The 24,860-nt window shown below is 37.3% G+C and overlaps 1 protein-coding gene across 8 annotated transcripts in view; it reads right to left on the minus strand.

Annotated features, from left to right (window-relative positions):
• DGKB (diacylglycerol kinase beta) overlaps positions 1 to 24,860 on the minus strand; it is a 249,659-nt gene that overhangs the window by 135,629 nt on the left and 89,170 nt on the right. The window lies entirely within an intron of this gene.

Consider the following 24,860-nt stretch of genomic DNA (forward strand, 5'->3'; position numbering starts at 1 on the left):
AAGAAAAGAATGCCAAGACCATATCACAAACCACATACAGTAAATATTTGAAAAGAGCCAGGAAGAGGGAGACTATGGTTTGCTGGACACCTTCTCCCCAATTTTATTCAACATGCAGAAAATTATTTAGAACTGACTTAGCTTTGCACATGCAGTGTTCATGTCTCTTTAGTCTGCCTGGGGTTTGCATGAGAGGCAATTCACTCCCTCCATGTCTGTCTCCTCTTCTGTCACCTTGTTTTTGCAGTTCTTTTGCTAGCTTCCCTGTCAACTATCAACTATCACATGCACAACCAAAGAGAAAATGTGGATGATGACTTCCAGAAGCAAACAGCAGATATATGAAGTCATACTGATGGGAGACTGTCTCTCAACAGATAACAAGGTAATTAAACATGGTCCTTCCAAGAATCTCCTGACTATCTTGCTGGCAACATTCTCCTTCAAGTGGTAGAGAAAGATACCAGAGAATCAGTTATTCTTGATCTAATATCAGTCAATAGAGAAAAATTAAATAAGGAAATGAAATAGGAGAAAATTGCAAGAAAGTGATAATAAAACTTGGAGTTCTTGATTTTAAAGGAAACTAAACTTAAGCATAGTCATAAGCATATATTTGATTTTTTTAAAAGGGATTTTTAATAAACTCTAAGCAATGCTAAGTTGGTTCCCTTGGCAAAAGACACTAATAGGAAAAGGAACTCAAGATGGGTGATGTAGAGGAGGGACAGGGTACTAAAACTGTGCTTATCAGAAAGCATAGAAAATGAAGAATAGTGTTGGTTGTTGGTTTTCTTAATTGACTATGGATTGTTCAGTACTGTTGCATGTGTGTGTTTTTGTGTATTTCCATACCAACTGTATATATTTAAAAATATAGAGTTGAACAAGCATCTCAGCATGAGTGGAATGATTTTTTAAAAAACATTCTGATAGTCTGTCGGCCTGATAAAAGAGTGAAGCCCTACCCTCGGGCAGAGCGAAGCAGTCACCCTCAGCTGCAGAATCTCAATGCCATGGAAGAGTAACAAACTGTTAGTTGTTTATATGTTGTAATACTTTTGCTGCCAGAGATGGGAAGGAGTGCTTCTGCAACTTTCTGGCTCATGGACCAAAACACATTAACCAGCTTGAGTATTATATAACAGGAGTCTCAAACTCAAATAATCACAAGTAGCACAATACTGAACCCTTTTCATTACTTTTATTCAAAAAAAAATTGAGTCAAACATGTAGAAAATAAAAGGTAGAATTGTATGCTATTAAGCATATATGGAGTCTATTAAATAAAATCCTATGTATGAATTTCAGTTAAGAATCCTGCTCCCACCTCTTCATTTAAATTTTGACTCTTGACTCAAAATTTAAAACTCGGCTTCAGAAACAACATATTGAAAAAGTACTAAACAATACCTTCTGCATGAAATTGGGGAATCTATTCTAAACACAAATGAATTTTGCTATGCCTTTCTGCACTCCCACTGTATTTTTCATCACCATATTTAAGAAAGGTTATTTGAAGAGGGGGCCTTCATTTCTGAGGGGTTTCCTTACTTTTTGCCTTGGGAGAAATATACCTCATTCCCAAACAGAAGGTTTTCTATTCACCAACATCCACAGAAGTATATTTATCTGTTCTTTCTGAAAAATAACTAGTTTTGGGATGGCAAGAATTCAAAGCTTAAAGGAATAAGGAATAAACCACATTTTAAGAAAAAAAAATCTCTCCGATGATGATGATGATGATCAGATTTTTATCCCACCTTTTGTGGAGGGGGGGTCAACTCAAGTTGGCAAACATACTTAATATTCCTTACAGTGGTCGAGGTGTGAAGGTTTGGAGCGTGCTCAGGAATTTGGCTCACTAGCGCTCTTCAGGCTGCATACATAGAGTGGTAACACCCGGCAAATGAAGTTGCCTTACGCTAACCCTACAGGATATCGTAGAGTGTGAGAGTGAGAGACAGAAACGGAGAGAGCTAGATCTGGCCTTCTGACATTGCTTGATTTTCCAAACAAATTTAAACAACTGGTTTGTTCGAATTGGATTGAATTGGCTAGAAAACACCCTTGAGGTCAAGACAGGTATAGACACCCCCTGCTTAGGAACTTTCGAGTTACGAACTTTCGCCAGTACAAACAAACCTGCCTGCAACTCCAACCTAGAAGGTCTCAGACGGTGGGAAAAGGTGGGAAAGGATTCGTTTACAGCGCAATACATATGTACGCTTGATTGGACTTACGAACTGTCTCTTGGAATGTAACCTTTTCGTAAGTAGAGGACTGTCTCTACTCCAGAGTGCAGGACATGGAATATGGGATTTAAATTATAGAAAGGCAGATTCCACTTCCAATGCTAGAAAACATTTCCTTCTAGTAAGGAGCAGTTCAATAGTGGAACCCAGAGAGTCACCTGAAGCAAATACTGTACTTAAGCTGTGAAAATATCTGTCCTTTGTAACAAAAATAGTATCTCATATAAATGATTTGCATGTTTCCTCCTAGAGAAATACTTTTATGAACACCTGTTTTGACTAAATAATTTAGTTACACAAAACACTTCCCACCGACACTCCCCAGGTTTTAATATTCAAATGAGAGGTAATTATTTATGTCATCATTTTTATAGTGGAAAATTCCCAAATAAAAAAAGTTAAGCAGGCAGATTCTATTATGTTATGCAAAGGCATTGAACCAACAGTTACTATTTGAAATATACACAGACATAAACATTTGGTCCTGAATCTTCAACATATAATTGTAATGCAGTAGCAGTAAAACTATTACTTCAAGTACATTATAGTCATTTTAATTTTTTATTAATAATTGTCTGGCATGATATAATCTTTAGTGAAAGAAGGCCTGTATAATGCTAATAACCATTACAATTTCAGTTGTGATAAAGTATTGTGCTATAAACACAAATAATGATTGTGTTTATTTATAGCACAACAAACACCCAGAGTCCCTCTTTTGGGCGAGATGGGCAGTAACAAAATTTGAATAATAAATAAATAAAATGTTAATAATTGAGATAATAGGGATCAAGGTGTCTATGGGGAGTGGTAAAATGGCAGAATGGTGGCCACAATGGTACGATCGTATGTCCACTCATTTTTTGTGTATTGCATACTGTAATGAATGCCTATTCTAAAACACTCTCAGACTCATGAGCAGGAATGCAAAGATATCTGATTTATTAAAGAATAGTATGCAGGATCACAAAGAAAGCTGAGAATGATAAAAGTGCGCCAAATGCAAACTAAAAACCCTCGGTGCAAATGAGATCCCTCCCCCCGTAGAATCTTCCCAAGTTCACAATCCCAGGTGCTCCTAACGGCTTCTGATGGTCTGTGGGAAAAGTCCTTGAGTAGACCACATAACCCAAACACATTCCACAGATACAGAGCTTGATACAAGGTCTCACAGCAGCTCCCTCCCAAACAGAAACGCGCGTCAGCGCCATGGCATGTGAAACATTACAATGTACAGTGCACATTGAAACAGTGAATATGACACATACATGCACATAAAAATTATGTGCAATACTCAGAAAAAATGCAGCGATTCAGGTGATGACCATCTTGACTTTTTTTTTACTATACCCTGCAGACATTCTTGATAGGGATACTTTTTATATGTTATTTAAGGATGACCAATGTAGCCTATAAATACAGTCTCTGAAGAATAGACCTGAAATTCACAACTCAAGGCTACTTTCATTAACACAGCTATCAGAAAATAATGTTCAGGGCAATTTAATATTCCAGCTGTTTTCCTCACACTAACTCCACTAGGTAGTTCACAAATATTACCAGCTTTTAGAAGGGCTCCCAATGAAGTATGATGGTCTGTCTTTGAATACAGTAGAGACAGTCTCCTGTGTTGCCTGTGGATGTAACTTGGGCAATGTCTTAAATAACCACCAGGATGGAATTCTGCTGATACCCTGCATAGCGAATCCAATATCTCTCTTTGGACCCTCTAATTTGAAATACTAATTTTCAAAATTATCAATAGGGATTGGTTTTAAGTAGATTTAATAGATGGGAAGATTATAAGTCGATGTAACGGGCTGTGAGAATAGCCTTGAAAGACAGGAGGAAGAGCCGCAGCTCAGATAACTGACTGATACATGAAATCTGAGTCGAAACCAGAAACGTAATTTGAGAAAGCCTCTCAGAATTGACCCTGCCCAGGAACAGAAAGGCAGGGAGTGGGGAAGCATTTTTAGACTTGCACGATTCTGTTACTGTAGCCTTACAATGAAAGTAGTATTAGTACTCCTGATTTTAGTTTCCTGGTCTGAACTAACTTGAAGGGCTGACAGTCCTCCAGTTTGTACTAATTATAAGCCAAGCCAAACTCCTCTAGTAAGTTCATAAACAGCAAGCCTCCTGCTTTTCTTTTGTCACTTTTCTGGCCTATAGTCCTTCTGGAAACTGGAGCCTGCATGTTAACACTAAGATGATGGAAACCTCCATTTTTATTATTAGGAGTACATTGAGAATACAAAGATGTCCCCTTTCTTTGACGTTAATTACAATTTTTATATGAATACTCCTAACTCTATGGGGAGTCACAGCTGTATGTGTGTGCACGCGTGCTAGTGAGAGTGAGTTTATGTGTTTATACACATGGCTGTAAAGGAAACAGCCAAATTACTTATGCACTGTGATACCCGACAATTGTTCCACACACACCCTTACACAGAGTGTTTGTAAATATTTTTCTAAGACAGGAATGGGCATCCTGCAGCATTGGGCCTAATTTCTTCTCTTAAATTCATAATTCAGACTTCTGGTAAGAGAAAGACAGAGAAAGAGAGAGGCTAGAGAACAAGGTAGAGAAAAAGAAGATAATCCACCTATGTTCTACAAGAGGTCTTATTCTGCAGGCAGAGATTCTGTTTTCAAACCACCAGCAGTAATGCATCATTCCATCTCTGTCAGTCTTTCAATGAGATGCCTAAAGAAATTCGAGTTGCTGTACAAATAGGAGTGTGCTTGATCAACAGCTCTCCCAAGATATTGTATAAGAAACCTGGTGAAAAGCTGAATGCCATGCATGCTTAATCTACAGGTAACTAAAGTATTATGAGCATGAATCCAATGACAATACATGCCAAATGCAACAAATACAAATGCAAATTTGTTATAAGTTTCCCTTATACTCCAGGAAAATAGCCTGATAATAACCATTTTATTATGATCGCCTAACTGAAAATTAGCAATAGGATTTTTAAATAAGCTCCCATCTCTGTATTTTTGAAAGTCAAATGAAATCTGTTGAGCAATTCAAAGTTACAATTTCAGCATTTGAAACCTACACAGAGTAATTCAAACAAATGTTATGACATTTAAGATAATGAAACTCTTCACTAATGCCAGAGTGTCCAACTTCACGTATTAGAAGTCAACAGATGTCCAAGTACTGAAATGCCAAAAGAAAGTTAGTGCCTATTTTGATTAATACGCTGAATCAGTCCATGGTGTCTTTTTAAAACTGGCATGCATTACTTTCAAACATTTATTCATAATCCATTCTAGGAAACGTAGCTAGACAAAGTGTTCCCAAGACAAAAGGAAAACAGTGAAGCACTGCATAACCCTTTTAGCAGTGTGAGCTGCATATTATTGATAGACCATTCATTGCAATCAGCAAATGATTAATTGCAAATTTGTTACTAAATTGACCATAAAAAACAAAAAGATGAGAAAAAGAAGAAAAGAAGCTTCAAGGTACTGTTAAAGAGGGAAAAAAACCCTTCCGTTAAGAATGATTGGAGCTTTTTGTAGTGAATTAAATCCTAATCAATACTCTTGTTGACTACGCTGTGGTATAATTACTTCCTTAAATAGCATAGGTACTCATCATTTGGGACATTTAAATTAATATTTAACCTAAATCTATTTTTCCAACTACTGAATCAGCATTTTCAACTCCCAACTTTCACAATTCAATGTTCTGCTTATTATCAACTGCATGAGGCATAGGTTTTCCCCTTCTAATATAATTCACCTGAATGAGAAAATGTATGTTCCACCATTAAAATCCAAACCTTAAATAGATATAATTATTTTAATGTAATTTGCTGTGTGTAGGTTTGGTTATAAGGATAGTGATGAACACATGGGTTACATTTAACACTGACCCAATCCTCTGTCTCTTTTTATTGCTGAAGCCTTTAATCAATACCACTGATATCATGCTAAGCTGCAATTTGCCATATCATAGTTTGCTGAATAAACCCCAATTGTTCAAGTTTACACATCATACAAATCTGTAAATCAAACAAACCATGTTATGCCTAGGTGTGTGCCTCTAGCCAGCGAGTTAGAGAGAACAGGAATGACAAGAAGCAAAGCATAAGAAAATAATTCAAAATTAAAACCACCCTCAATCCACATATACTGTTCTAAAAATTTTACAGAAGTCATAAAATCAGGTGTACAATTACTATTTCTCATGTTCTGCAGAAAAAGAAGAGATAAGCAGGCTGCCATCAGGTTATTTTACCCTCCAAAAGAGCCTAGATGAATTCAGGCAGACTTTTTCTGAAAGAATCCATGATCTTCAAAAGTTATTAATCAGTTTCATCAGCCAAATTTTATCAGCCCACATGGAGTCCAGAATAAGATGCTCCAGTAGTGGCCACAGCTGTGGGTAAGAGTTCCCCCCTTGCAGAAGACACCTTCAGGAAGAACTCACACTACAGGAACTCCAGGCCCAGAGGTGACTGATGAGTAACCAATACACTGTAGGGTAACTTGGAAGGAGTTTGAATCCATCAACTGTTCTGAGCACAAGTATTTTTTTTCTTCTTCCAATAACTATGTTCTATACCTACATATGCATTATAAAGGGCCCCAGTGTCCTGGGAAAGTGATAGAGATTCCTAGTCAGATTCTAAACTCTGACTGATTTTATCAAAATTTGCATATTCTCCTAGGAAAAGTGGAGATTCCACTTTTTGAGGTGCTAGACTATCTTGAATGAAATACTATACTGTGTGGCAATGTTTGAAATATTGTCAAGGCAAATTGTAACATGTCTGCAATCAATGAACAACTGAAATATAATACAGTCTTGTAGGGAAGCAAGCTATTCCTATGATAAAAGAGTCTGATTTTGGCACAGAAACAATGAACTTAGAAAAATGTCTTGACAGAGATAGTATTTTCAATGCTTTTTTTAATAGGATCCTTTTATAGCTATGATATATAAACCAACAAACTGACATGCTATGTATACTGAGTAGCCTCTCTGGAAACCAGCTGGCTTGGCTGCATGTTTTTCTAATGGTAATGAAGTCACACAGCTGCTAGGACAATCAAATGAAGTTCAGATCATCTCTGGCTGAATAGATTGCTACTGACTGGTTTCTTATCAGGGGCCATTGAGCTGGCCTTCACAAAACTACAGGATTAGATAGGTTTACATGGTTACAGCAAAGTGCCCTTTAAAAATGAGCTTAGAAAAAACACCTTTTTTGCTTATCAATGTGACTTTGTGCTAATCAACTCATAGAAAACCCTGTCTAACTGCTGCCACACACACACACACACCTCCCCAAAACAAGAGGAAGAAAAGGAGAGAATGAAAAACAAACTTCTATTCACTTGAATGAGACAACACATATCAATTCCCTGAAGTTTAAAGGGTCTTGGAAAAATACTGCTATTCACTTTTTCTTATGAATAAGGAGTCTGGGGAAAGAGGGAGCCACCCACCCATCTACCCCTTTCTTTTAGAGCTGACTGTGTGTATATGAAGTTGAAGCGGTATTGATGAAAAATGGCATTTCTGGCCTGGATGAATACCAATGCCACAAAATGGCTAGGCTTTAAAGAGACAGACAGAGTAATGATATAAAACTGGGTGGTATTCAACTGATGTTCTTTCACTGACAGAAGGTTCTTGGGTTCACAGTTTCCTGCATTAGCAGGACAGGATAGGGAATGATTTTTCTATTTTCTGTCCTCTCCTCCATGCTTTCTTCCAAACAATGTGGGAGACAGAGGAATGTTGGCTGCAATCCATTTTTTTTTACAGTTGACACAAAGCAGCTAGTCCACATGCAACAATAGATGTAATATAGTTTCACTGTTCAATTTAAAAGGCAAATTGTAAATTTTAGTAAACCCAGTGGTTTACTCATTATTGGGAAAAATGCGTATTTCATATTTAAGATTGTAGCCACAATTTTGTGTCATGACTGTATAGATTGGCGCTAAGTTTCCTTGGAATTTATTAAGCATACATTCAACCCATGTATAAGATGCATTTGTGAGAAATAATCATGAATAGTGTCAGAGTTAAGTACAAATATTCCTTTAACTTTATATAATATATATATATATATAAACATGTAGTCAGATACCACCTTTTTATGACATTGCTTTTATGTTACTTTATCCAACTATTATCCTCCTATAACAGTATTTTTATTGCTATCCAACTGAATCTAGAAGCTCTTTAAAGAACAGCAGTACTTGTTCATATCTCAGGAGACAGGCAACATCCTCTAACAGTGAAAAATATGTTTCCCCCAAAACCAAGATATGAAAATTTAACCACTTAAATAATGCCATACTGATTTAACCAAGATGTTCACACTGATAATTGATATTCACATTTGGACAAACTGCTCACAGAAGAAAGTGATAACATAATTATTTAGCTAGCACTGTGAAGATAATGTGGCCATGTTACTTCAGATTTGGGATTTCTCCTTCAGATCCCAGATCTTTCTAGTTGCAAGTAAACAAACACTGTTGTGACACTGCAAATATCTGCCAAATCCATTCAAATTTGAGTGGTAGAGATTACTGCTACAAATTTATGGGACAAAACTCAGTTTTTTCTTCATGTTAATTATATTTATTGGCCTATCCATTAAGCTACTTATGGAGAGGGATCCAGAATTACTAAATTATTCACAATTTACAGGACATATCCTAAATTGGCTACAAGAAAAAGGCGGGTGGGTGGGTGGGTGGAATTATCCTTCCTAATCCATGTCTGTTTCAGCAGGTGGCAGCATGAGGCTGACATGCCTGGGCTTGGAAGCTAACTAAGGTCTTTATCTGTATGGGAGAATACCAGAAAATTCCAGGACTGCAGACTAGCCTGGAAAGTCAAAAAATATTCAGAAGGTGGCAATGGCAAGCTACATTCACACTGTTGCAAAGGAAAGTGCATGGATATTTCTATGGAGTCTCAAAATATCAAGCTCAATGCAAAGGACATTTTACCTAATTCAAGTTTAACAATGACTGTTATTTTTTTTTTAAAAACAGACAATTCCATTCCAAAACTGTGTTTGCCCTCTGACGTACATACAGTATTTTCATTTATTCAATTTATCGTCATAGACCAAAAAAGAAAAAGAAAAAGAAAAGAAAAACCATGGAATTTTTTTTTGTTTAAAAGTTAGTGAAAGAAAAAGAAAAGACAGAAAAGCAGCTATAATTTTTATCCAGTGGCAGAGTATTTTTCTTGCTGGGTCAGAATTCGGCTTTTAAGACAAAAAAATAGAATTTGGCCACTGCCAGAGATGTAACGTTATACTGATCAGCCAGAAGTAGTTGAGTATAAAAAAATGTCTGTGCATCCTGGGAAGTCCACTGAAGGATGTGCAATATATCTGTTCCTAATATCTCTGTAGAAGAGGTAATATAATAAAATGTAGACTAACTTGCCTCTGAAGATGCCAACCACTGTTGCTGGCAAAACATCAGGAAATCTGTTGTCTAGACCATGGTCACTAAACCCTGAAGCTCAACACTGCACAATAGAATAAAACTTGCCTTAGTGATTCCATTGCATTCTATCCACAAGGACATAATTGGTCCATATAAGGCACTCTGCAGTTTTCTTGGCAAGATTTTTCAGAAGTGGTTTGCCATTGCCTGCTCCCTAGGACTGAAAGAAAGTGGCTGGCTTTGTGCCTAAGGCAGGATTAGAACTCAGTCTCCCAATTTCTAGCCCGGTGTCTTAACCACTGCACCAAACTGGCTCTCTATGGCAGTCACCAGGAGTCAAAAAATGACTTGAAGACACCAAAAAAACAAAAGGGGGATCTTCTGAATTTTCCTACCAAGACAGCAATAGGCAGAGCATCACAGCAGGCCAAGGTAAGGAACCTTCTAAATGTAAATATTGTTATATAGTTCAGGTAGCTTGCTGGTTTACACATAAGGGCAGAGCTGCTTAAGAGATGATGTTTAGGTAAAGAGGCAGAGCTAGTTTGCCATTCCATATCCAATATAGAATGAATTTATCATTTTGACTACCTGATTATAGATTAGCACATGAAGGGCTTCCAAATATAATACTAATGAATGGAGTTCCTTTTCCATCATTACTCTCCAGTATATGATGGAGTTATCACCTAGTGTAAGGCATGTAATAGTATGTGGGAATGACCTTGGGAGACAGGAGGAAGAGCTGCAGCCTAGGCAACAGTCTTATAAAAATTTTGAATCTGAAGGAGGAGGGGTGGTGATGATAGTTTGCTGGGGTAACCCTTCTCCCTTTTTTTGTAAAAAGGCACAATGACTGCTGCACCTCAGTCCTCAGGAATTCTTCAAATCTTTTATAAATTTAAAATGTTAAACAAGGACTTGGACCCATAGTTCCATATTGCTTTGTATTATTTATATGGTGATAAAATAGGTTTTCCTGGCCTTCATTTGGGTGACCATGTCATGTATATCTTCACATGTTACTGGGGGCCAGATAGGAAGTTGTGTCAACTATGGATGTGTATATTCAGGAAGAGGTTCCTCCTGAGAGTATAAAGAATGGAAGTGCATCTCCCATGTAGGTGCAGGTATCTGTTAAGCTGGGAGAGGTTTTCATGTAGAAGGTTTTACTTGGAGACCAAATGCCAGAACAGTGTAGAATTTTTGAGCTGAGCTGCTGAGCTTATATATGTACATATAAATCTTCTTTAAGTCAGTTTCCATATCCTTTCAGTATGGAGCATACTTCCTTGTTTAAGCAAAGTGCTGAATCAGACTAAGTTGTTAATGAAAGAAGCACAAATAAATTCATATGAATGTTGATCCTGAGAAAAGCAAACAAAATTCTTTGTTAAGCTAAATGAAGTTTTATGAAATGGTTGCAAGTTTTCATGTTTCAAGAATCTTTCATCAGTAATTTAGTTAATGACAAGAAATGGAAATTGGTAAGAGACAAGAAAGAGGGGCATGAAAAAAGTAGCTGATCTTGGTCCAGATTATTCTAATCAGCTGCACTGTTGGGTGGATGGAGTACCTCATATGTGTAAACTGGGATTTAATAGAATAGTATCATATTGTAATAAAGTCTGTACCAAAACTTGCAGGGAAGAAGGAAGTTAACATAGCATATTATTCATTTCTGGAAATACAAATTCCAGCTGTTAAAATCTATCTGGAGATACTTTGATCCCTTGGCTGATGGAAAACTGAAGATAAATCAGCTCAACAATAGCTATAGTAACAAAACTGGTTATTATTTTATAGGGTTATATAAACCATTCAAAAGAGGAGAGCCAAAGTCCCTCTCCTCAAAGTATTAAATCAGCTGCATCCTTTGGAACACATGGTGAGGCTGCTTCAAAGGCTAACATCTTGCCTGCCCTTCCATGTGCATGCACAGCTGTTTTGTTGGCTGTTCGATCAGAAATGTTGTATTTGCATATCTAAGCATTTTGAGGCAACTAGGGACAGGCTTCAAAGTAGCCTCATGAACCTTCCAAAAGACACATGGTTGCTTTAACAATCCAAGTAGGGTGCTGTGCTTGCATCAACACTGGGGGTGTTTACACAGTATAGTGGTTTTTTTAAAGTCAATATGGTGGCCATGATGGTGTGTTGCACATAAAAAAAGGAGGAGCTGTGCTGACAGTACACTAACAAAGCTCTGACCTCCTTTTCATATTGCATCCATTCTCTGCCTGAAGATTTACGAACGTTTGGTTTTTAATTCTCATAAAACTACGAAGTTTTCACATGATTGTGAACATAACCATCAACTACACCTACAGACTTACAGCCATATTACACCAGGGGCCACGAGAGAATCTTGTTCCATGAGATGGCACATGCAACCTTTTGTATTTATAACTACATCAATTACTGTTGGCACAGGTTTAACCAATTTGTAAGCCGGCACCATGCCATGCGAACAGATGGGATGAGGTAGGCAGCCAAACAGCCACGTATGTGCATCACTTGTGGGTAGAGATGGCATGATTCCCAGCCGTGAAGTTCCAAACAGTTGTCCATCCTAGTCTTCAGACTTACACTTATAATGAATAATCACTATAAACTAGATTAACTTTCAAATTATATATTAAATATGTTCTTGGGGGGTGGGGATATTTCCTTGTAAAAACGAAGATAAAATTAACTTTTTCCCTCTTGCAGAAGGTGTACGTATCAGGTCTTCGGTCTCACTTCACATTACCCTTCAGAATAAAATCAGCCATATTTGAATCCAATCACCTGAGAATTTCCCTATTGTGATGGAATGCAGAGCCTGAGAGGTAACTCTGCATCCTTTCTTCCCTCTGTTTCTCGACTCCTAGAGTAAGTGATATAAATGGATTTAAAGAAGCATCATGCCAATGACTTTGTATTTTCTTTCTTCAATGTTTATATAACTTACCTTACTTTTTTCACATAATACATCGCAAGAATGGAGTTCACAGGCTACAGATATGAAGTGCTGGAATATATAAATCATCTTTCTCTCTGATATGCTTTAAATAATAATTATTAGCAAGAACCAATTCATGCATGACTGGGAGTCTTTCTGGAGTACAGCATTAAAATAAAATAAAATAAAATAAAATAAAATAAAATAAAATAAAATAAAATAAAATAAAATAAAATAAAATAAAATAAAATAAAATAAAGCCGAACTATGGCTGAGCAAGTAGGTTAACTAACCGCATGTTCTCACATTGTCTTCCTTTCCATTCTTCTTTTAACAAGCTATAATTTGGTCATAAAATGATTTTCTTATTTCATGCTAGAAGGCAAATTATGGCTTCTGAGAACTTAGAAGTAAGTTAAAGGGAAAAGGGATCATGTCATGTATGATCTATTGAATAAACAACTGACTGAATTCAGTAACACATATGACCATAGTGTCTGAGTCACATAATATTAAATCAAAACTAAACAAACTATAGTATTGGTTTACATGTGGTATGAATCTGACATTGTACCCAAGCCTGATATTGCTAAATCATGATTCAGTACTGCCTATGATTAAGACTCCCAGTTCTTCTTTAGTAGTCATATTGTTGATTACTCCCTGGGAGAAGTGTTGGTCAGGATGTATTTCAGTCTCTGAATTGGTGAATGAGAAGAACTGTATTTCCAGATCTGTATTTTACAATATTAAACACCAGAGATAAAATGGGGACAAAAAAAATCATTGTTGCCATAATTTTTCTTTGTATAAGAATTCTGTGTATGTACTGATGACTTTTTGACTTAACAGTGAATAATTAGAGATACGTAGGCTGATAGAAAATGAAGCTGATGCTTACATTAGTAAATTATATCAACCCTGTTTAGACAGAAAGAATACGTAGACTTGGATAATGAATTATTTTTATGCATGTTATATTCGCATGATAATTTAATTTACTCTGTACTTTTATATCCTTACAATATATTCTGAGTATGATAAAAAGTTGCTCGCCTTCCCTTTCACTTATTCACTCTTCAACATGCAAGATAATAGAGATTATTCCTGACATGGAGGTTTTGTTTTATAGTTTTATTGATGTATTGATTGATTTATAAGCTACCTCAATCACCTAAGTAACTCTAGGTACCTTCTATTTTAGCATTAAAGCAACCACAGAAATAATAGAATACAAAACAGGTAATAACACACAGCCACACATTGGGGAGAATAACCAACTCAAAGAAAAAAGCACCAGACAGTAGGTCGCTGCACTCTGCTCCAAGGCCTACTAGAAGAACCATGCTTTCACAGCTTTACAAAAACCCAACAGGGTCAGGATCATATGAACTTCAGGGGCACACTGTTCCACAGAATAGACACAGTCCTTACCTTTATTCAGCAAACCTTGGAATATAAATCTCAAGTGCATTTGGGTAAGATTTAAATTTACTAGGAAAAGTCTGTATCTGCATTAGTATTAACATCAGTGGCCCAAAAAAATCTGTTTCCATTACAGATATAAGGTTCTATACTTATGATTCAATATATTTAGCATGCCACATATTAATGTTGTACATTCAACTTCTATTGGGTAGATTTATTTAGCAATGCCTATTCAGCTTAAGCAAGTTAACTTAGATAGTTAAACCATGAAGCAGTTGCTCAGTTTTCTACATAATCCTGTCAAATAGCAACCAGCTATTTCACAGGAATTGATATGACAGAAAAATATGTGGTTCTCAGTGGATTTCACTGAGCAAAAAGTTCTTTACTATGATAAATCTTTAAAAAATAATATTTCATAGTAAGGATTTTCATTTTATGCAAATAGTAACAAAGGCACAAATCCCATAAAAGGAACCAGGTAAGCATTACACTGTATGTTGGGTCTGGATTTTAGTTTTAAAAGTGATATACTTAATAACTTCAGCAAAGGATCGTTACCTTGTCGTGGTGCTGGAGCTTGAGCACCTCAATGATGCCATGAGCTAAACTGTGAAGGGCCACCCAAGACGGGAAGGTCATGACAGAGAGGTCAGACTAAATGCGATCCCTGGGGAAGGTAATGGCAACCCACCCCAGTATGCTTGCCGTGAAAACTAAATGGATCAGTACAACCAGAGATATGTCGGTATACCATCAGAAGATGAGACCCTCAGGTCAGAAGATGGTCAAAATGCTACTGGGGAGGAACAGAGGATGAGTTCAACTAGCCCGAGATGTGATGACGCAGCTAGCTCAAAGCCAAAAGGACGGCTAGCGGCCGACGGTGCTGGTGGTGAACGGCGAATCCGATGTTCTAAGGATCAACACACCATTGGAACCTGGAATGTAAGATCTATGAGCCAGGGCAAATTGGATGTGGTTATTGGTGAGATGTCAAGATTAAAGACAGACATTTTGGGTGTCAGTGAACTGAAATGGACTGGAATGGGCCACTTCACATCAAATGACCACCAGATCTACTACTGTGGACAAGAGGACCACAGAAGAAATGGAGTAGCCTTCATAATTAATAGTAAAGTGGCTAAAGCAGTGCTTGGATACAATCCAAAAAACGATAGAATGATCCCAATTCAAATTCAGGGCAAGCCATCTAACATCACAGTGATCCAAATATACGCCCCAACCACAGATGCTGAAGAAGCTGAAGTAGAGCAGTTCTATGAGGATCTGCAGCACCTACTGGACAACACGCCTAAAAGAGATGTTATTTTCATCACGGGAGACTGGAATGCTAAGGTGGGCAGTCAAATGACACCTGGAATTACAGGTAAGCATGGCCTGGGAGAACAAAACGAAGCAGGACATAGGCTGATAGAATTTCGCCAAGACAACTCACTCTGCATAACAAACACTTTCTTCCAACAACCTAAGAGACAGCTTTACACATGGACTTCCCCAGATGGACAACACCGAAATCAGATTGACTACATCCTTTGCAGCCAAAGGTGGCAGACATCTATACAGTCGGTAAAAACAAGACCTGGAACTGACTGTAGTTCAGATCACGAACTTCTTCTTGCACAATTTAGGATCAGACTAAAGAGATTAGGGAAGACCCACAGATCAGCTAGATATGAGTTCACTAATATTCCTAAGGAATATGCAGTGGAGGTGAAGAATAGATTTAAGGGACTGCACTTAGTAGATAGGGTCCCGGAAGAACTCTGGACAGAAGTTTGCAACATTGTTCAGGAGGCGGCAACAAAATACATCCCAAAGAAAGAGAAAACCAAGAAGGCAAAGTGGCTGTCTGCTGAGACACTAGAAGCAGCCCAAGAAAGAAGGAAAGCAAAAGGCAACAGTGATAGGGGGAGATATGCCCAATTAAATGCAAAATTCCAGAGGTTAGCCAGAAGAGATAAGGAATTATTTTTAAACAAGCAATGCGCGGAAGTGGAAGAAGACAATAGAATAGGAAGGACAAGAGACCTCTTCAGAAAATTAGAAACATTGGAGGTAAATTCCAGGCAAAAATGGGTATGACCAAAAACAAAGATGGCAAGGACCTAACAGAAGAAGAAGAGATCAAGAAAAGGTGGCAAGAATATACGGAAGACCTAGGAAGGATAACAATATTGGGAATAGCTTTGACGGTGTGGTCAGTGAGCTAGAGCCAGACATCCTGAAGAGTGAGGGTGAATGGGCCTTAAGAAGCATTGCTAATAACAAGGCAGCAGGGGACGACGGCATCCCAGCTGAACTGTTCAAAATCTTGCAAGATGATGCTGTCAAGGTAATGCATGCTATATGCCAGCAAATTTGGAAAACACAAGAATGGCCATCAGATTGGAAAAAAATCAACTTATATCCCCATACCAAAAAAGGGAAACACTAAAGAATGTTCAAACTATTGAACAGTGGCACTCATTTCACATGCCAGTAAGGTAATGCTCAAGATCCTGCAAGGTAGACTTCAGCAATTCATGGAGCAAGAATTGCCAGCTGTACAAGCTGGGTTTAGAAAAGGCAGAGGAACTAGGGACCAAATTGCCAATATCCGCTGGATAATGGAAAAAGCCAGGGAGTTTCAGAAAAAGATCTATTTCTGTTTTATTGACTATTCTAAAGCCTTTGACTGTGTGGACCATAACAAATTGTGGCAAGTTCTTAGTGGTATGGGGATACCAAGTCATCTTGTCTGCCTCCTGAAGAATCTGTATAACGACCAAGTAGCAACAGTAAGAACAGACCACGGAACAACGGACTGGTTTAAGATTGGGAAAGGAGTACGGCAGGGCTGTATACTCTCACCCTACCTATTCAACTTGTACGCAGAACACATCATGCAACGTACTGGGCTTGAGGAATCCAAGGCTGGAGTTAAAATGGCTGGAGGAAACATTAACAATCTCAGATATGCAGATGATACCACTTTGATGGCTGAAAGCAAAGATGAACTGAGGAGCCTTATGATGAAGGTGAAAGAAGAAAGTGCAAAAGCTGGTTTGCAGCTAAACCTCAAAAAAACCAAGATTATGGCAACCAGCTTGATTGATAACTGGCAAATAGAGGGAGAAAATGTAGAAGCAGTGAAAGACTTTGTATTTCTAAGTGCAAAGATTACTGCAGATGCTGACTGCAGTCAGGAAATCAGAAGACGCTTAATCCTTGGGAGAAGAGCAATGACAAATCTCGATAAAATAGTTAAGAGCAGAGACTTCACATTGACAACAAAGGCCCGCATAGTTAAAGCAATGGTGTTCCCCGTAGTAACATATGGCTGTGAGAGCTGGACCATAAGGAAGGCTGAGAGAAGGAAGATAGATGCTTTTGAACTGTGGTGTTGGAGGAAAATTCTGAGAGTGCCTTGGACTTCAAGAAGATCAAACCAGTCCATCCTCCAGGAAATAAAGCCAGACTGCTCACTTGAGGGAATGATATTCAAGGCAAAACTGAAATACTTTGGCCAGATAATGAGAAGACAGGACACCCTGGAGAAGATGCTGATGCTAGGGAGAGTGGAGGGCAAAAGGAAGAGGGGCCGACCAAGGGCAAGATGGATGGATGATATTCTAGAGGTGATGGACTTGTCCCTGGGGGAGCTGGGGGTGTTGGCGACCGATAGGAAGCTCTGGCGTGGGCTTGTCCATGAAGTCACGAAGAGTCGGAAGCGACTAAACGAATAAACAACAACAAAATACTTGATAAAGAACATGAAGAAAATAAGCATAAACTTGGCCCTTGTTTTATAGGCTTGTCTTTAGGGAAATTTTCCCCAATAAATCCAGTTCTCTGTGTTATATTGGGAACTGGACTCCCACAGTTCCTAGTCAGAATGGCCCATAAGTTTAATAAGTTTTCACAGATATATAGCTTCAATTCGATGATATCCAGAAACCCTTCTAATATCTAAGTTGAGCCTGGCACTAGAAGGGTTAATTAAGAACCTTATGCATCTTCTTATGTGATTAGTATTTGATAGGAAATTAGTGGTTCTCCTGAATGGCATAAAATGACATGCATTTTAACAGGTACAGCTAATGACAGCATATCAATATTTAATAAGGCCCAGTGATTAAGACTGTCTGTACTTTATTATCCTACCACATATGTCAAAATGGTTAACACATTTTTTCACAATATATTTAATTAAAAGTACATTCTCTCACACACTACATTTCTTAGAAAGGCCATTTAAAAACATGTTCAGTCATTTGGGCTACTTTCTCTAAGCACTATAAATATACCCAAGTAAAACTGATCAAATTAGTGTCCATGATTAAATATCACTCCTTAATTATAAAATTAAGCTTTTTATGTGAGTCTTTTCACCACAGTCTTTCCAAATAGTAAAAGTTTATTTTACATTCAAATTTAGCACTGAATTTATTTAGTTCAGAAAGTACTTTCTGTACAATGCTTCTGACACAACCAGAAACGGGGGGTCCCTGGGAGAGGGCTCAAACAAGTCAAGATGTTGGCTGTGTCCATGTGACTAAATCCCCAATCCTTTTTCCATGTACTGCAATACACATTAAAATGGGGTAGGGTTTTGATTGCATGATCACGGCCACTATCTCTACTTTTATTTAATCACTCCAGCTCCTCCTGTAGATGCCCCTGACCAGAAACATTCTAAACAGGACTGTATCTTCAGGAAAGAAGGCAGAAATTCTTTTGATATGGAGATTTTTGTTGTGCTGAAAACAGAACACAAAAGTCATTAATATCAACAGTACCAAAATTGCTGAACAAGACAGCTTTTGAATTATAGAATCCGTCTGTTAAAAAAAAAAAGGCTAACCATTGAAACGGTCACATGATGAGGAGCCAAATGACACAATATTATCAAGAAATAGTGCATTCATATTAAAAACCCACATATGTTTTTTTTCTTTTTCTTTTTAACACAGAAGGTACTTCTATAGAATCTCAAGGCTGGAAGGAAATGCCAAGAATATGAGCTGTATGTTCCACGCATATGATGAACGACTACTCTTAAACTACAGATATTTGTGAACTAAAGCTGACTCTCACAATAACTGTTGGCCTATAAAGTGCCCCAAACTATTCTTCCTGTTACAACAAAACAACACAATTATAATTTCTGAAAGTTATATAGGCATCATTCATTGTATATGGAAGTTTAAAAAAGAGAAAATGGTAATTAAAAATGTGGAAATAATACAGTGCATTGTTCTATCTATTACCAGATGCAACACCATTAAAATGGAGTCCCCACAAACTACTCCAATTTGTCGCTTTCTTGGGAATACCAATGGTTTTATATTCTTTTTTAATAATTACCATAATCCATCAAATTTTCTAGAAGATAAAAAAGAGAAGTGTTCTGTCCTATGCAGTTACCCTGGATATGCATTTCTTTTCTTAGAAAGCCTACACAGATATATACTGTACATACCATAAAACCTTCATTCTCTTTCTCTCTCTCTCTCTCTCATTTTAACCTGTTAAAATTTCAATATGGAAAATATCAGAACCATATCCCTATTTCTGTCATACTCTTTTGGCAGACACTCCATGCCACCATGAATGGAATCAGGTAGACACAAAAAATAGTCCCTTTTCCCTCGAAATCATTAACAGTGGTGTAGGAATTACCCTTACATTGCCAGTAATTCATTCAATACATTAACTTCAGATATTCCTCAATTGTAAAAGGAGGCTAAACAAGTATAATACGTTAGTAATGTCAGAGCTACTAAAATGCCAAACCAGAAACCATAATAATGTCAGGAAAAAAGCATGTTTATTCACTCTTACTTTTCAAGTATTTAAAAATGTGCTTTTCAATTTTTTAAAAAATCCAAGTAACTTTAATTTGTTTTGCAATCCACTTTAGTGTTCCACTGATGGTACATAGTAAATAATCTTAAAATGTGTACATTAATTTCTCACTGGAGTAGTACAGAAGTCTTTGTTCAAGGTCTAAGCAACCTGATTCTTTTCCCCTCCCAACCTGATTTTCTATTTCTTCTGAACAATTAATATTCAGTAGCCTCACTACATGGTCAGGACTCACTGGGATATTTTTCTACTTTTTTTTCCTGTACTTCAGCAAACCAGGGAGTTTCCATAAACCTGATATATAAATTTTTCAGAATAATCAGGTTGCAGTTTACATTTTTATCTTACAAGTAGATAAAGTATGTGTTGCCCAATGCCTTTACTAGACTCTGTTAGACAGAAAGTGTATGGTGTGATCTCTGTGTGATCACCAATTTTAACTGCAATACCTCTAAAAATGTGTGTGCATTTTACTTGCAGTTAATGTTTTGTAGACCATTACACTGTATATTTTATTATAGACATATTTACTTGGATATACTGTGCATTTGCTGTCATAACACTTAATATTCAGAAGCTTCTACTAAGCTCAGACAGTGGTTGTTCATTTACCTTAGATGAGTTCAAGGTGATATATTTACATAGTATTGCCTCTTTCTATTTTGTTCCCTTAATCTCAAATTTTTAGATAAGTTGTACTGAGCTACTGACCGTTCCAAAGTCATCTTCTAAGCTTCTAAGGAAAGTGTGATCTGAACCTGGGTGTAATGATTGCCTATTCCAATAAAAGGAGTCTCATCAGTAGTTACTAGAGAAAACTAATTTATTGAATGAATAGTATGCAAAGTACGAAGAAAGCTGAGAATGAGCAAAAGCGCGCCAAATACAAACTAAATACCCTCGCTTCAAACCCAATCCCGCCCCTCGCCCCACCATAGCAACCACCCCCTCCCAGGTGTTGGCAACCGTCACACATCGGCCTGGGAAAGTAACCTTGAAGACATGTCATAACCCAAACAGACATTCCTGCAGAACAGCAAGGAGATTACAGCCTGGCACGGCTGAAATTCCCCTCCCCGCAAATGACAGACACGGAACAGGAGAGTGACATGTGAAACGTTACGATGTATTCAAACCATTGGAACGATGAACATGACACTGGGTCTGCCCCATCCTTATCCTGCAGCTTCTCCACCACACTACAATAGCTCCTAGCAAGCATTACTTTTAGGTTTTTATCAGTACTGGAGCAGGATGTGATTTATATGCCTATAAGGTATTTGACCTTTTATTATTATTTTTAAAATCCATTTATTATGAACTTTTCAGAATTTTTAAAATAATTTATAATCCACACCTGATTCCAAAGCTCAGATCCAAGGAAGTTTGCAGAAAGAAATAATTGCAATATAATAGAAAAATGTGCAATCAGCTCAAAAAATACAATAATTTCAAATGGCTGGATAAATAGGTAGGTTTTAAGGATCACACTGCTGTCACCAGATTAGGAGCACATTCCAAAAGATGCCACAAAAAGTGTCACCTTTCAAAAACATCTAAACGAAATCTCAATCAAAGAAATCCAATTTACAAATTAAGTTTTATTAAACTACGTTTGATGGCTTAATTTTTTAAAAATGGGGAAAAAGCAAGAATAAGTTTAATCAAAAATTCTCTTGGTTTCACAGTGTGGCCTGCCAACATTTACTGTTACATAATAGTTCCTCAGGCATAATACCTTAAAGAGATTAAAATGAGAAAAAAAAGGGGGGGGGGACTGATCCAAATGATATTTAATGTATATGTCCAATCCAACTTTTCTGTTGGCTTAATCTCCTAAGGTTCTATAAAGTAACCCAACAGAGTGTTTAAAAGCAACCTATGTCATTCAATCAGTTTCTTTTAAGAGACAGCTGTGAAACTTGATTTGTGTTCAACAAATACTGCTTGCCATGTGGAAAACTGCCTAAGAAGGAGCTAGAATAGTCTACTTAATTAAAGCCATATGTTCCTACCAGTTATGTGCCATGTATGAAAGGAGCTAAATCTCCAATCGCTTATATATAAAAACAGCAGTAAAGGCTTGAAGCTTGTGATAGAATTGCTATCAGGTAAAATGTCCAGGTATAAAACAGAAATATTAATTATGGCTAATACTGCAATTCAATGGTCTCATAGTCATCACTGCAAATTCTTATAAAGTTAACAGCTCTGGAGGGGGCAAATACCACTTCAATCCATGATAGTGCCTTGCACGTCCAAGCCTTTTGAGAATCATCCAAGGTCTCTAAACAGGCTCCAGCTGATTTGCAGAGCTTGGATGATCTCTACATCATACCTCCCAGATGATGTGCGGGGTGGGTGGGTGGGTATGAATTGTGCAAGCTATAGGTTCTAGGCTTCTAGGTTTTTTGGAATGGCAGTGTTGTCCTTGTTACATCATAGTCTGTCATATGTTCTGGTTCCATATTTGCCTGAATTAATTATAGATCAGAAACTGTGAACTGTGACAGATACTTTCCCTTGCAGAGGACACTCTGTTCATGTTCAGGTTAATTGCACTGGACATGCTCAGACATCTAACTGACCTCATTTTATAGGAAAAGTTTGCATATGTCTACAGTTGTTGTGAGGGTATGTCTCTGCTTAATTATAGACCTGTAGTTAAACCTTTGCACAAAAGAGTTCAAAATTTTACTCACTTTTATTTTCCTTCAGAAAGGCTTAAAATAGCGTTTGCTCACTATGTTCATTTTTTTCATTGCTTGCTGGAGAGTTGGAGGGATGTTTGTACATGTATTTCCAATTAAACTTTGCAAAAATATATTTATCTATTTAACTTTTAGAAAAAGCAAAAAAGCAATCTGTAGCTTCAGTTTTTTTCCCTGTATTTAAGAGGGATTTGTTTGTGTGTGTGTCTGTGTGTGTGTTTCCAGTTAAACTTTGCAAAAATATATGTATTTAACTTTCACAAAAGACAAAAAAGCAGGATGCAGTTTTAAAAGTTCTTTTTTTCCCCTATATTTAAGGTACTGATTTTAAAAACTCAGCAAAACAGAACCTTAATAGAGCATGTTTTATTGTAAAAGCATCAAAATAGAGTTTGCTTCAAAATATAGGCTTTCAATATAGTCAAGGCCTAGGGTTGCCAGATTGTTGTAATTAAGTTGAGTATATGTTAACCGTTAACTTTAGGGCTGGTAAAAAGCCTTTCCTGATGGGATTACTTAACACGTCATGTCTGGAAGGGTTTGTGATCAGGTAACATCTGTACCATGTGAGTTTTGATTGTTTACTTAGATGACATAACCAATTAAAACTACTTATAAGGTCCTTTTATAAGTTAGTATATGCTATAACTACTAGAGATGAATTCAGGCAGGAGGCCATATGAAGGAATGGAGTGGCAATGATATTCAAAAAGGTCATAACCCTGTAAAAGAAAGAATAATATTTATTCAAATTAATGGATATCCAATAAGCATCAATACAAGACATGAATCTGTCTCAGATGCAATGAAGGAAAACCTTCTATGGCAAATTGCAAAAGAAGTAGATGCAACATCAAAATAGACATGGTGATTTGATTGGAATGCAAAAATTGAAGAAATGAAGGAACCAGGAATCACAAGAACATTTGGATTACGCAACCATAATAATGCAGGGAATAAGTTAATAAAGCCTTATGACTGCAATTCTTTATTTACTGACAAAACCTACTTAAACCAATATACACACAAACTTGACCAATGGGCAGCCCTGTATGAACATCAGAATCAAATAGACTACATAATAAGAAACAAAATATGGAAAAGGATTATCTAGTCATATGGGACACATAGATTCAAAGAATCACATAACTGGAAGGAGCTAATTAGGTCATTAAATCCAATCCCTTGTTCAGTATAGAAACACAGATCAAAGCATCCTAGACGGATAATGATTTAGCCTTTGCTTGATCACATCCAATGAAAGAGAACCCACCACTTCTCTGGTCAATTAGTTCCACTGTTGAACTGCTCTTACTGTAAGCAACTTTATTCTAAAATTCAAATCGAATCTGCTTTCCCATAACTTAATATTGTTCTTAAAACTTCTTCTATGAGCCTGCTCTCTGATTATTTTAAAAGTTTTCCAGAAACAAAGAGGCACCAGAACCAGAATGGGTGGTCAACATGTCCAGCGGCCCACTATCCACTGCAGAACACAATATCCTACAGAGAGGCCTGAACTACAACATGGAAGATGCAAATAAATTAGAATTCTTCACAGCTCTAGAAGCGGCATTTAAAACTACAGGACTCACTACAGAAACCCAAGAGGATGTAAGACAGACAATCATACCACAAATCAGAAGGACGTGGAACCAAAGAATTACTTGAGGACAAAGAAACTTACACCCCAGTGAACACCAATCCCATACAGAAACTGGACAAACAGGTAAAAAGAATTCTCAACCACCCCACCAAGAAAGGCCAAATTACACAAGAAGAACAGAGGCGGATGAAAAACAGTGGACCCGTCCTCCCACATTTCTACAGATGCCCCAAGATACACAAGCCGGGCATACCACTTTGACCCATTGTATCATTACCAGGGACTCCTACATATAACACGGGTAAAGAGCTTACAAAGAAACTCAGACACCTCACAGAGGAGAGTGAACATTCGATCAACTCCCCACTACAGTGCCTCCAGAAAATCAAAAACATAAAAATAGAAGAAGATAAGATCATGGTATCTCTCACGTTACAGCTCTCTTCACATCCATAGACCTGGAACTAGCAAAAGAATCTATGGCTGCAGTTCGGCGCAGCACGCCAGACCTAGCCAAATACACCAAAATAGAAATACCCAGGATAATGGACCTCATCAACCTCTGCCTTACAACCTACTTTCAGTTTGATGGA

Source organism: Candoia aspera, chromosome 4 (genome assembly GCF_035149785.1).
Source record: "Candoia aspera isolate rCanAsp1 chromosome 4, rCanAsp1.hap2, whole genome shotgun sequence".
Lineage (NCBI taxonomy): Eukaryota > Metazoa > Chordata > Lepidosauria > Squamata > Boidae > Candoia > Candoia aspera.